Raw genomic sequence first — 14052 nt, 5'->3', positions numbered from 1 at the left:
TATCCCCTGTAGCCTTAGTATCTGCTGCACTTTGTAATATAATTCCTGCTATTATATTCCATCTGCTGATAGTTACAAGGTCACATCATAAATGTGATGTAAAATCCATCGAACTGACCCCTCCCGGCCCTCGCTGCCTGCATCTAGTATCTAGGGGGGAGTTACTCAACTTGTTACTACCTGGAACTGATGTGATACATTGTAGCAGAGCATACAAAAATATGGAAAACACACAAATTGTCATCATGTGACGTAATTGAGCTTTATTTATAGCAAATATTTTATCATTGGGTCATATCTTGGTCCAATATTCTGTAGTAATCAATACATACGAATGTCTTCTCACTGACACACAGCTCCAAACCACCTGCAATGACTAAAGACACATAATAAAACTCATCTTGCTTCTCATGACCACTAGAGGGAGCTCCAGGCCGACTGCAGACTGTGTTATGAAGAGCTACCACTAGTGGGCGCTGCAGGTAATGCAGAATTTTATAATTTTACTACGGTATTCGTCTATGCAGGAGATTTGGAGCTATGTATTAGAAAAGAGAAAGAAGAAATGAAATTTAGTCTGTATCTGCTTCAGTTTCTATTCTTCAGAAGACTTACTAATGAAGTAAGATTTTGTAGGATCTACTCACGTTTTTTCTCCTCTATGGTCTGTTACCATGGAAACACAAAGGTCAGCACAGGGGGCTGTGGACACAAAACGGAAAGCCCTTTTTAATGGCCTTTTACTATGTTGCTACGTTATCAATTTGGATGCATTTAGTGGTAAACGAGGTTGCAAAACTATTTACAGCCCCCACCCCAAGTGGAAGAGGAAGGAGCCATTCCATCATATTGACAGAGTAATGGCAGGGGGCCGCAGATCTCAGCATCCATCGAATGCATTACTTCATGTGTATTTAAAGATGTCTCCGGCTTCCAGGGATTATTAAACTAATGCGCTGATGATCCCCACCCTGAGCTCAGCAAACTCTCAGGAGGAGGTCCGCCATCACTCACAGGGACATTCGGTTTCCATTTCCAAGTAATATCATGTATGTACACAGTGGCCTTGATTTACCTTCATTGTGCGCCAGTATTCTGGGCTAGTTTGCATATAAATCCATGTGCAAACTGCTTGCACATGTATTAAAGGGAACCTGTCACCAGGGACTAAATTTTCACTAAAGACAGATTGTAAAAGCCCATGATACCTGCAGTGCAAATCTGCCTCTCTGCCTTTTCTAAGCATCTGCATTACAATATAATTGTGTGTTATAACTTACTCTTGCATCCTGCCAAAATCCTGGGGTAGTCCCAGGGGTTGGGCTTTTGGTTTGGATGCATTTCAAAAAACAACATATGACTTGTCTGAGCCTCAGGCTGTCTCCATGTTAGTGCTTCTGTACAGCTTGTCCCTCCCCTACTGGTCTCAGGCTGACCAGGCTGTGACCTCTGAGAAGGAGCAGGAGGAGGAGCTGTACAAGAGCACAAAGGTGGGGGCCAAGCTCTGAGGAGTGAGTAACACAGACAAGGCACATGTTGTTTTTTGAAATGCATCCAAACTAAAGTCTTGCCCCTGGGACTACCCCAGGATTTTGTCAAGGTGCAAGGTAAGTTATAACACACAATTATATTGTAATGCAAATGCTTAGAAAAGGCAGACAGGCAGATGTGCACTACAGCTGTAATGGGCTTCTGTAACCTGCCTTTAGTGAAAATGAGGTCCCCGGTGACAGGTTCCCTCTAAGGAAGTGTTTGCGCCAGTTTTGTGTTGCGGCTGCACTGTGTCTGCCGCAGCACAAAACTCTGGACCTAAAGGGGCATATTTTTACCGGCCGCCACATTTATGTTGACAAGTCATAAATAATTGTGCTGCACACCCATTAAATTGAGTGCACCAAAAATAAAGTCTAAGCGCTGTCAGCGTGAGCAAGGTGCGTCAGATTGATGAAGACTGTGCACTGGTTTTTATCAATCTGGTGCACTTTGCACATTAGTGAGGGAAACTGCATGAAGTTCTATACTGCTTCACTACTAGTAAATATGACTCTACCAGCAGCAGAATAGTGAGTGCAGCTCTGGAGTATAATACAGGATATAACTCAGGATCAGTACAGGATAAGTAATGTCATGTATGTACACAGTGACTGCACCAGCAGCAGAATAGTGAGTGCAGCTCTGGGGTATAATACAGGATGTAACTCAGGATCAGTACAGGATAAGTAATGTCATGTATGTACACAGTGACTGCACCAGCAGCAGAATAGTGAGTGCAGCTCTGGGGTATAATACAGGATGTAACTCAGGATCAGTACAGGATAAGTAATGTCATGTATGTACACAGTGACTGCACCAGCAGCAGAATAGTGAGTGCAGCTCTGGGGTATAATACAGGATGTAACTCAGGATGAGTACAGGATAAGTAATGACATGTATGTACACAGTGACTGCACCAGCAGCAGATAGTGAGTGCATCTCTGGAGCTCGTTACATCGTTAAGCTCTGTCTGTTGCTGTGAGAGGCTGTGTGCTGCTGCTGCTCTGAGCTCCAGGAATAATCCACCTCCACCTGGGGCCTGCTCTCTCCCTTCCCAGGGAGGGGGTGGGTTTCCAGGCATGAGCCAGAGCGGCAAGCCCCAGGCTCCTGCTTCCCGGGCCAGGCCGGCGGGGGGCAGGGGTAGCCAGCTACCGGCCAGCGCTATGGAGGACTCAGGGGTGAGACGTTCCACCAGGAGTCGTAGTAATACTGCTCCTGCTCCCCCTGGGTCCAGTGTAAAGAGGCAAACCCAGAAGCTGGATGTCCATGATGGTGCGGGTGAGAGCGGTCCTTCCGGGGCTGGAGCCATGAAGCGGAGTGCTCACAGAGGTAAGGCTGACCATGCGGGGGGAGGCTGGGCGGTGCAGGGGCCCCGGGAGTCTTTGTCCACCTATGCCTCCCGGGTCCAGAGCCACCTCTGTGAGTACGAAGAGGCGACTAAGACCATCAGGAGGCTCCGGGAGGAGCTGCGATGTGCCCGCGCCAGGGCGAACACAGCGCCTAAAAAGCGCAAAATGGAGGTTAAAGGAGAAATTAATCACCTAAAAGCTGAGATTGACAAGCTGACAAAAAGAAAGACCTTTATTTGTGAGAATAGTGGGCCGTTTCAGGAAAAACTGATTAATGATGACCGATTTGCTCAGATGGCTGATAACAGAGAGCAAAGGCTGAAGGGGTTGCAGCCTGTGAGCCTGTGGAGGAGGAGGATGATGATGATGATAATGAGCAGCAGTTCCCACCTGGCGGCCTGCAGGAAGATCAGCAGGCCTCGTGCAGTGGGCCCCCTGCAGGACAGCCAGCAGTAACACCTCGCTCGGGGGAGGACAGTGACACCGGCAGCCAGGGAGGGGCGCTCATGGCGGAGATCCGGCTGCTCGAGTCCCCAGTGCGCATGGAGAACTTTTCTTTTGGTGACGAACTCCCAGAGGAAGCCGCTGGGGGGAGCAGCCGGAGGAAGAGTAAGAAGACCAGGCCCAAGCAGCAAGAAGAGGTACGTTTCATCTTTACCCCCCTCCCTGTAAACCCCCCCGGGCAAAGCGCAGGGTCAGCTCACTGTGCAAGCCCTGCTACCCAAACCCCCCCGAGTTCTGCTGTGGACCCGGTGCAAAGGTGCAGGGAGATTACAGGTGTGACATCTGATGTGGCGATGGGCTCCGTCTCTGTTTGTGGTAACAGTGGGGGAGCAGGGGAGACATCGGCCGCAAGGCCGGACAGTCAGGGCGGCTCGGCAGTGGCGATAACATCAAAATCCAGTGCTGTGGTGCGTCCCCTGGTGGGAGGGGGGGATAGCCCAGCACTGGTGGCAGCTTCCGGTGCCTCGGCGCCTCTTCATGCTGTTGCCGCTGATCACTTAGTTGAGGGGCGGCGGCAGTGTGGAGGGGTCGCTGAGGCTGAGGGCTCCGGACCTCCCAGACAAAAAGTGTTATTCTGCGTTGGTGTTGGGGATAATTTGAATTCTGTGGAAATTGAAGATCAGCGGCGCCTCACACCGGCTAAAGAGCAGCGGCGAATGTTGCCAAGCCCCAGGAGAAGTAAAATAACATCTGCTACCGATGATGCGGAGGGCACAAGTGTGACACAAGTTGGGGTTCCCTCTGGGCGATGCGCTGCGGGGAGACCCCCGTCCCTTGTGCCTGAAGATGCGGAGGTGGTCATGTCCCCTGATGTTGTTGCTGGTCCAGCCAGTGTGAGTGGAGTCAGTAATGTTGTGGTGGATAATGTGAATGGTGTGAGTAGTGGAGAATCTTTGCCAGCTTTGGGGGTGGGTGATGGAGTGACTGGTGGTGTGAGTGGCGCGGCTGAGTGTAACATGCAGGTGGGTAGAGTTAATGTGGTGGGTGCAGGGGTTGGTCTGGTTGCTCCCCCAGTGGCGCCCCCCGTTAAGAGCTATGCCAGTGTCGCTGCTGGGGGAAGTAGGGTTCCATCATCCTCGTCTCTGGGCTCTGGGGACGGCCTTTTGCAACGGCGCCTCCTGCAGGCCTTACAGAAGGGAGAAAGGACGATCAATGTAGCGGGGCAGGAGGTTGATTTGTCGTTTTGGATAGAGAGGCACGGCCTGTCTGCCTTCCGAGAGCAAAAAGGCAGGGAGACATCATGGTCGCTCCCGACAACCGGGCCGGGTGCTAACCGTAGGAATGTGGTCCGTCTTCGGTGGCGTGGCAGTGATGTGTGTCCCCCTCGGGCACGGGTAGTTGAGCTACTGCTGAAGATGGATTTCAAGGCGGCTGACATCTTTGCCTTGATCCATCCCTATGGTACATCTGAGTTTGATATCAGCTTTGTTCGGCCGGAGGGGCTTGAGCTCTTCTGGTCCAACTATGAGCTGAGATACAACGAGCCCGGGTGGCGGGACTTTGCTGTGCAAGCAGTGTCCCGCCAGAGCGAACTCAAGAAAGTGACTGTTCTTACCCGTAACGAATCACTATCTTGCTTTGACATCATGACCTGGATGAATCGTTATGGAGAGGTACTGGGAGTACCAGAGAAAAATCGTGATGAGTATGGTATCTGGTCAGGGGCCTGGACCTTCATGGTGAAGTTGAGGCGTTCAGGTAACTCAGTCGCCCACATCCCTTCATCAGCCTTCCTGGGGAGGGATCGGATCCTGATCTTCTACCGGGGGCAGCCTAAGCTGTGTCACAGGTGCGGTGACCCCACACATTTCAGCGCAAACTGCACCGTGCAGAAGTGTGCGTTGTGTGGGGGTGTCGGCCATCTCGCTGCATCCTGTACAGGGCAGATTAGGTGTAACCTGTGTGGTGATCTCGGTCACCCGTACAGTCGTTGTCCTCTTTCCTTCGCTAATGCAGGCTCAGCCTCAGCGGATGAAAGCCATGAGGCTGAATCTGCTGGGGAGGGGACTAGCAGAGGTGGAGGAATGGAGGGGCCAGGGAAGAAAGACAGGAAAAAGACGCCTGCCCAGCTAAGGCGTCTAGAGAAGCGTCAACAGGAGAGAGAGCGGGGGGAGTCTCGGGCTGCTGGGACGACCTCTGGCGCTATCCTGGAGACCACACCTGTCGCTGAGGCCCCAGGGGATGATGTACTGGATGAGGAGGTCAGGAGGATCGAGAGAGAGGAAGGTGCCACGTCCTCAGACTCCTCCCATTATGAGAGTATGGATGAGGATAATAGGGCGTGGCTAGAGGAAAAGCGTAAGCGTGGCGCCAAAAAGAAGAAAAAGGGTAAAAAGAAGGGAGGTGTAAGATCTTCTCCCACCCTGACTAAGGTACCCAAGGAAGGTGCAACCAACCCCCCGCTGGTCGAACTTTCAAATCGATTCCTGGCCCTGGATGGAGCCTCTCCTGCCGATGGAGGGGCTGAGGGTGAAGGGCCAGAGGTGGCGGAGCCTGCGGGGGGTGCCGAGTCTCCCCCTGGGGAGTCGGGGTCCTCAGGAGGGGAGACTGGCCCAGAGTCTGGGGACGAGGATGAGGGGGCAGGTCCTGGATCTGCCCCTGAAGCATCAGAGGTGCGGGAGATGGACACCACAATATGTCTAAAAAGGGGGTGTTCATTTCCCGAGGGTGGTGGCAAGATGGGTAAAAAGAAAGCCGTCTAACTCAATCACTCATGATGGCGGCACCCACTCCGTTGACGCTGGCGTCCATTAATGTCGCCAGCATTAAGTCTGATGCGGCCAGATTTGCGGCCTTTGATTTTCTCGGCCGTGTTGAAGCCGACATTTTATTTTTGCAGGAGACCAGGCTGCCAGATTTGGCGGCCGTGTTTAAAGCTAAGAGGGAATGGAGACACGGGCCTTCCTATTGGTCTCTTGCGGCCGAGCCGTATAGCGGAGTGGCGGTCCTTTTTACCACACCGGTAGAATGCCGACGAGTTATTGAGTTAGAAATGGGGAGGTGCCTGATCCTGGATGTCCTCATGAAGGGACAAGAACTTCGCCTAATTAACATCTATGGTCCCCAGTCCAAGTGGGACAGGAAGTGTCTCTTTATGAGGATCAAGCCCTACCTTTTTACAAGTCGGCAGGTGGTCTTTGGAGGGGACTTCAATGCTGTCACGAGGTCCCAGGATAGGGGAGGTTCCAGAGACAAGCTGACTTATGATAGCGTCGCACTTAATAGCATAGCTAGTGAGGCTCGCCTGGTGGATGTCCACATCCGGCACACCCCAGGCCACACGGGGTTCACCTATTATAGGGGTAGCTGTAGGTCTAGAATAGACAGGTTTTATTTAAAGGAGGAAGCCATTTCTTCACCAGTTTCTGTTGTTGAGGTGGAGTTCTCCGATCACTGTCTAATTTTGTTTTCTCTGAATGTTACAGAGACCCCCCGGATGGGAAGAGGCTACTGGAAGCTCAATTCGTCTCTCCTGGAAGAAGCGGAGATAAGACAATCCTTTGAGGACTTTCTTCAGAGCCAGGTACCTTTGTTGGGCCTTTGTAGCAGTAAGTCAGAGTGGTGGGAGATGCTCAAGAAAAGGGTGGCGAGATTCTTCCGCCAGCTCTCGAGCCTCAGGAGCCTGGACAGGTACCGCCTGTATCAGGGCCTGAGGAGGAAACTCGAGCATCTCGTCTCGACTGGAGGTAGTCGTGAGGACATCTCCAGAGTGAAATCCTTGCTGAAGAGGTGTCAGTACGATAGACACGCATCTTTGGTTTTTGAGAGGGATTACGGGAAATACCGCTCGCCCGACCCTTACAGAAACTGCAAGATGTCAGTGAATGGTAAAGTTGTCACGGGACTGGTTGACAGTACGGGATCCCTGAAAAGGTCCAGATCAGGGATTCTGGAGGTCGTCAGATCCTTCTACTCGCACCTCTTGGGCAGGAAGGATCTAGATCGGGATGTGATGTCGGCTTTCCTGGCTGAAACTGTCCCTGAGCCAGGAGTAGACCCCTCTCTTGATGTTTTGACAGAGATGATCAGGGAAGAGGAAGTCAGCCTGGCGATTGAAGGGCTCGCCCTCAAGAAATCGCCAGGTCCGGATGGCTTAACATCCGAGTTTTATAAGACCTTTAAGGACGCCTTGGTTCCCCTCTTGACTGAGGTATTCAATGAGTGTCTTTCCTCGGGCACTCTGCCGAAGTCAATGAGGAGGTCTGCCCTGATCATCCTGTCAAAGGGTAAGGACCGATCTCATATTGAGAACTGGCGTCCCATAGCGCTTCTCAATGCGGACAGAAAGGTTTTGGCAAAGGTGCTGTTTAATCGGCTGGTGCAGTTTGCACCCCGGCTCCTTTCGGGGACCCAGCACTGCTCTGTTCCAGGCCGCAGTACATTTAGTGCTGTGCTTTGTGTCCGGGAGGCAGTGGAGCAGGGCAGGGCTGGTAACTGGAAGGGGTACTTGCTGTCCTTGGATCAGGCAAAAGCGTTTGATCGGGTTAACCACGAGTACCTCTGGTCTGTCCTTCTGAGGTATGGCCTGCCGGGGGAGTTTGTCAATTGGCTGAAAGTTTTGTACGCAGGGGCAGAGAGTTTCCCGCTTGTGAACGGTTGGATTGGCCGCTCTTTTGAGGTCGGGTCTGGTGTTCGCCAGGGTTGTCCTCTGAGCCCACTACTGTACGTGTTCGCGATCGACCCATTCCTTAGGAGGGTTGATCGTGGGCCGTTGGTGGGAGTCGGGATGGATCGGGCAGCACCGGAAGCCACTCTGAGGGTGGTAGCGTATGCTGATGATGTCACCGTTTTCGTGTCCTCGGGAGGGGAGGCGCAATGGGTGATGTCAGAGGTTGACCGCTACTCAGAGGCTTCTGGGTCCAAGATCAACCGGGATAAGTGTGAGAGTCTCTGGCTGGGAGAGGGAGGTCCAGGCTTTGATCTCCCGGACACTCTTCCAGGGCCCCAGGACTCTGCCAAAGTTCTCGGCATCGAATTTGGCCAGGGGGATTACCCCATGCAAAACTGGGACGGCAGGCTTAAGATCGCCGCCCAGAAGGTGGACCAGTGGAAGGGTTGGTCTTTGACCCTCAGAGAAAGGGTTAACCTGATCAAAACCTACCTGCTCCCGTTACTGATTTATCTGGGCAGTGTGTGCATGTTGCCGGAACCCCTCTGGACTCGAGTGTACAGTCTGTTCTTCCAGCTGTTATGGGGGAATAGGCTGAACCTAATCAAGAGGGAGGTTACTTACCGCACGAGGAGACAAGGAGGGTTGTGTATGGTCAACCCTGTGGTGTTCCTAGTGAATACCTTTCTTAAGATCAATGTAGCAAACCTCTGGAAAGAGAGGGCTCCTCCGTGGGTATACTCCTGCAGGGGATGGTTTCGGCCTTTCTTCCAGGAATGGGAGACAGGAGGGCGAGTGAAGGATCTTCGCACACCGCATGGGCATCTTCCGGCTTATGCTACCCCGGTTCTGACGGTGATTCGCCGGTGGGGTCTGGGAATGTGGGAGATCAGGACCATGTCGAGGAAAATCCTTGACAAGAGGGTTCTGTTGACCCATTTCCAGAAGCCTCTGGCCCTCAGGGATTGCCCAAGTCGGGATCTGGGGGTGGGTTTGAGTTTATTGAATTCTATCAGGATCCCCTTGAAGTTTTGGGACGTGACTTGGCGCTGCTTCCATGGAAAGCTGTGTGTGAGGGACAATCTGAAGTGTAGGAGCTCTGAGGAAAGGGGTTGTCCCCGGGAGGAGTGCGGTGGCCTGCTGGAGAGCATGGACCACTTCCTGCTTCATTGTCCCTTTAACACAGAGGTGTACAACCGGGTGGGCGCTTCCATCCATTGGCCCGGGTTGGCCGGTCTCTCCTATGCGGAGTGGGCCTATGGAGCATTCAGAGGCCTGGGTGGCCGGGACCGCTGCACGTTATTCCTAGTTAGCCTAGTGGTCAGGTACCACACGTGGAACGCACGGTGTTTAGTATCGACGCAGCGTAAAATCCTCCCGGTGGATGAGGTGGTTAGTAACATTCTGGGTGACCTGGTGAAGGTGCGCTCTCTGGAGTATGAGAGGCTGGGCACGGGGAGGGCCTCTCTCCTTTGGAGGGGGTTCTCCTTTAGTGTCCCTTAGTCTGTCATCTCCTCTCCTGGTGATGGGCTGGTGCTGACGCTGTAGATTTTTGTTTTGTGTTCTGAGCATGTAGTGATGTAGCGGCTTGCAGGCGCCGAACCTGGGCTTTATATGGTTTGTATTTATGTTGTTTAGACTTTATTTGTATTCTGTTTTCTTTATGTTGTGTTGTAAATACTGTATATATTGTATATATTGTATATAGTGGGGTTTGGGACATAGTGTTAGGTTGGGAGGGGGGTGATGGTGGTGGGACTTATGAACTGACCTTGGACACTGGTCTGGACTACTTAACGCAAACTTTGGACGTTAGACCAGTGTCTGGGGGGAAGGGGAGGGTGCGGGCGAGGGATTTAGTTTAGTGTTGTGTGTATTATGTATTATGTGTTTGTTATTATATATTTATTAAAAAAAAAAAAAAAATGGGTGTGGGGTGGTTTGTTATTAGAGGGTGTGGGGTGGGTTTATGTATATTTATATTCATTTATGTTTATTTGTGGGTGTGGCTTGTCTTATTGTTTATTGGTTTGGTTGAGGGTGTGACAATCGGTTGGGTGGGGGTTGTAGTATTTGGTGTTTTTACATTTTGGTGTATTTTAAATTATTGTTTTTGCTAGGAGTGAATGTGGCTGGACCAGCAGGTAAGATATTGTATATATTTTGTATATATTATATATTATGTTTGGTTTGTATTGTTATGTTTTTTATTTTTATATAAAATAAAAGATCTACAGGATGTAACTCAGGATCAGTACAGGATAAGTAATGTCATGTATGTACACAGTGACTGCACCAGCAGAATAGTGAGTGCAGCTCTGGGGGATAATACAGGATGTAACTCAGGATCAGTACAGGATAAGTAATGTCATGTATGTACACAGTGACTGCACCAACAGCAGAATAGTGAGTGCAGCTCTGGGGTATAGTACAGGATGTAACTCAGGATCAGTACAGGATAAGTAATGTCATGTATGTGCACAGTGACTGCACCAGCAGAATAGTGAGTATTAGCTAGGTTCCTATTGTCTTGTATGGAATGGTTGGAATGATTATGTTGTTCCATATCACACTGGGCCCCAATGACGGGGGGCTGATGGCATTTTTGGATGGTCTGTCTTGTGATAATATGGTGGGATGACAGGAGTCTTATCTTCCCTCTCAGGAAACACTTCCACACTGGAATTCCCAAGTTCTGAGAGAATAAACTTGTCCACAGGGAACATTCTACCACGAGATAAGGAGGGAGTGATTGCTTCTATATGTCTCTTTGTGTACATTTATATATAGATCTGTGTGTTTTATGTGTGTGGCTTTCTGTATAGTGTGATTCTTTGTGTGGATATCTTGGTATTTGTCTTTCTTTCCTGTAGATTTCTATACTATATTTGCTCCATGAGCCTCTGTGCGTCTGTGTGTGTACCTTATATACTCAAGTATAAGCCCAGGCACCTAAATTTACCACGCAAAACTGTGGAAATGTATTGACTCGAGTATAAGCCTAGGGTGGGCAATGCAGCCGCAACTCTCTAATAAAATGTCCAGTAGTCTCCCATTATGAATGAAGTGTCCACAGTAGCCCCTCCAATTAATATAATGTCCAGCACAGTGTCCCCAATACTATAATGTCCAATAGAGTGCCCCCATAAATGTGATGTCCAGTGGAGTGCCCCCATAAATGTGATGTCCAGCGGAGTGCCCCCATTACTATAATGTCCAGCGGAGTGCCCCCATAAATGTGATGTCCAGGGGAGTGCCCCCATAACCGCGATGTCCAGCGGAGAGCCCCCATAAATGTGATGTTTAGCTGAGTGCCCCCATAACCGTGATGTCCAGCGGAGTGCCCCCATAAATTTGATGACCAGCGGAGAGCCCCCATAAATGTGATATCTAGCATAGTGCCCCATTACTACCCTGTTTCCCCTAAAATAAGACATCCCCCAAAAGTAAGACCTAGTACAATTTTGCTCCGGCTTAGAAATATAAGGCCTCCCCTAAAAATAGGACCTAGCGGAAGTCATTGCAGCAGCCTCCCCCACGCCATACATTAATATTAGGAAATCTTTTAAAGAGGACCTGTCACCCAATTTATCGGCACTAGGAGCTGCTTACTAAAGTAAGCAACTCCTAAGGCTCGATCACACACCCCAGTGAGTGAGGTTTCCGGTAACGCTATCAAACACTGCGGCGGGGTAGGATGTAATTGTCGGACAGCTCACAAAGCTGTCTGACGTATTCATGAGGGGGCGGGGTTGGGGCGTGACTAGGGGCAGTCACTGCAGGCCTATGGAGCTAGCGGGGCGGTCTTGGGAAGAGGCAGTGCCTCGGACCGCCCCCTCATGAATACATCGGACAGCTTTGCACTGTACCCCGCTGCAGCGTTTGATCAAGCACTAGGAGCTGCTTTACTTTAGTAAGCAGCTCCTGGTGCCGAAAATTTAGGTGACAGGTCCTCTTTAAATGCTGCAGAAGGTTGTGACATGGGGAAGACTTCATGGGATAAATCACTGAGTGTTGTGCTGCGAATGTCCAGCAGCTACCAGGATAAAAAGGAGTCATTTATGGAAAGTGCTTTTACTAAACATGAGAGATTTGGGCCAGTGATTCTAATAGAAATGGAGTCACAAGAAATACTGCAAACTCTCAGAGTTTGGAGAGTTATAAGGAGGTTAGAGAAGTAGATTTTTTGTTCAACGATAAATGTAAATTCTTGTTCATGGAAAAATAAGAATCCCCTCAAAATAAGACCTGGCGCCTCTTTAGGAGCAAAAATTAATATAAGACACTGTCTTATTTTTGGGGAAACAGGGTATAATGTCTAGCATAGTGCCCCCATTACTATAATTTCTAGCATAGTGCCCCCATTACTATAATGTCCAGCGGAGTGCCCCCATAAATGTGATGTCCAGCGGAGTGCCCCCATAACCGTGATGTCCAGCGGAGTGCCCCCATAACCGTGATGTCCAGCGGAGAGCCCCCATAAATGTGATGTTTAGCTGAGTGCCCCCATAACCGTGATGTCCAGCGGAGTGCCCCCATAACTGTGATGTCCAGCGGAGTGCCCCCATAACCGTGATGTCCAGCGGAGTGCCCCCATAACCGTGATGTCCAGCGGAGTGCCCCCATAACCGTGATGTCCAGCGGAGTGCCCCCATAACCGTGATGTCCAGCGGAGTGCCCCCATAACCGTGATGTCCAGCGGAGTGCCCCCATAACCGTGATGTCCAGCGGAGTGCCCCCATAACCGTGATGTCCAGCGGAGTGCCCCCATAACCGTGATGTCCAGCGGAGTGCCCCCATAACCGTGATGTCCAGTGGAGTGCCCCCATAACCGTGATGTCCAGTGGAGTGCCCCCATAACCGTGATGTCCAGTGGAGTGCCCCCATAAATGTGATGTCTAGTATAGTGCCCCCATAACTGTGATGTTTAGCATAGTGCCCCTATAAATTTGATGACCAGCGGAGAGCCCCCATAAATGTGATATCTAGTATAGTGCCCCATTACTATAATGTCTAGCATAGTGCCCCCATTACTATAATTTCTAGCATAGTGCCCCCATTACTATAATGTCCAGCGGAGTGCCCCCATAAATGTGATGTCCAGCGGAGTGCCCCCATAACCGTGATGTCCAGCGGAGTGCCCCCATAACCGTGATGTCCAGCGGAGAGCCCCCATAAATGTGATGTTTAGCTGAGTGCCCCCATAAATGTGATGTCCAGTGGAGTGCCCCCATAACCGTGATGTCCAGTGGAGTGCCCCCATAACCGTGATGTCCAGTGGAGTGCCCCCATAACCGTGATGTCCAGTGGAGTGCCCCCATAACCGTGATGTCCAGTGGAGTGCTCCCATAAATGTGATGACCAGCGGAGAGCCCCCATAAATGTGATATCTAGCATAGTGCCCCATTACTATAATGTCTAGCATAGTACCCCCATTACTATAATTTATAGCATAGTGCTCCCATTACTATAATGTCTAGCATAGTGCCCCATTACTATAATGTCTAGCATAGTGCCCCCATTACTATAATGTCTAGCATAGTGCCCCCATTAGTATAATGTCTAGCATAGTGCCCCCATTACTATAATGTCTAGCATAGTGCCCCCATTACTATAATGTCTAGCTGAGTGCCCCCATTACTATAATGTCTAGCATAGTGCCCCCATTACTATAATGTCTAGCATAGTGCCCCCATTACTATAATGTCTAGCTGAGTGCCCCCATAATGTATCAGGTGTGTTTTTGCATATACAGGTCAGGTGTATGTGTGTCCCTCCATATAGTAACATAGAGGCTTATTTATCAGGGCTTCTGCACCAGAACACTGGCGTAGAAACCCTGAAATCATAAATGTGAGCGTATAAATAACCCCCTCTTTGTGTCTCTTGGTATCTATGGTGGTGGTTTATCATCAAGTTTCTGAGGTAAAACTGTTGCCCTTTGAAACCAATCAGAGCTCTGCTTTTGTTTTGTAAACAGCAGTGGGAAAATGAAAGCTGAGCTTTCATTGGTTGCCATGTGTGCGAGTATATCCCCATATCCCACCTACAACTTCT

General features: G+C 50.3%; 1 protein-coding gene across 24 annotated transcripts in view; it reads left to right on the top strand.

Annotated features, from left to right (window-relative positions):
- The window catches only part of ABLIM1 (actin binding LIM protein 1), a 139362-nt gene that overhangs the window by 52996 nt on the left and 72314 nt on the right, over positions 1-14052 (top strand). The gene's annotated exons all lie outside the window — the stretch shown is intronic.

Source organism: Engystomops pustulosus, chromosome 11 (genome assembly GCF_040894005.1).
Source record: "Engystomops pustulosus chromosome 11, aEngPut4.maternal, whole genome shotgun sequence".
NCBI lineage: Eukaryota > Metazoa > Chordata > Amphibia > Anura > Leptodactylidae > Engystomops > Engystomops pustulosus.
The sequence above is the reverse complement of the archived record's forward strand: the minus strand, read 5'-3'. Positions and strand labels throughout refer to the sequence as shown.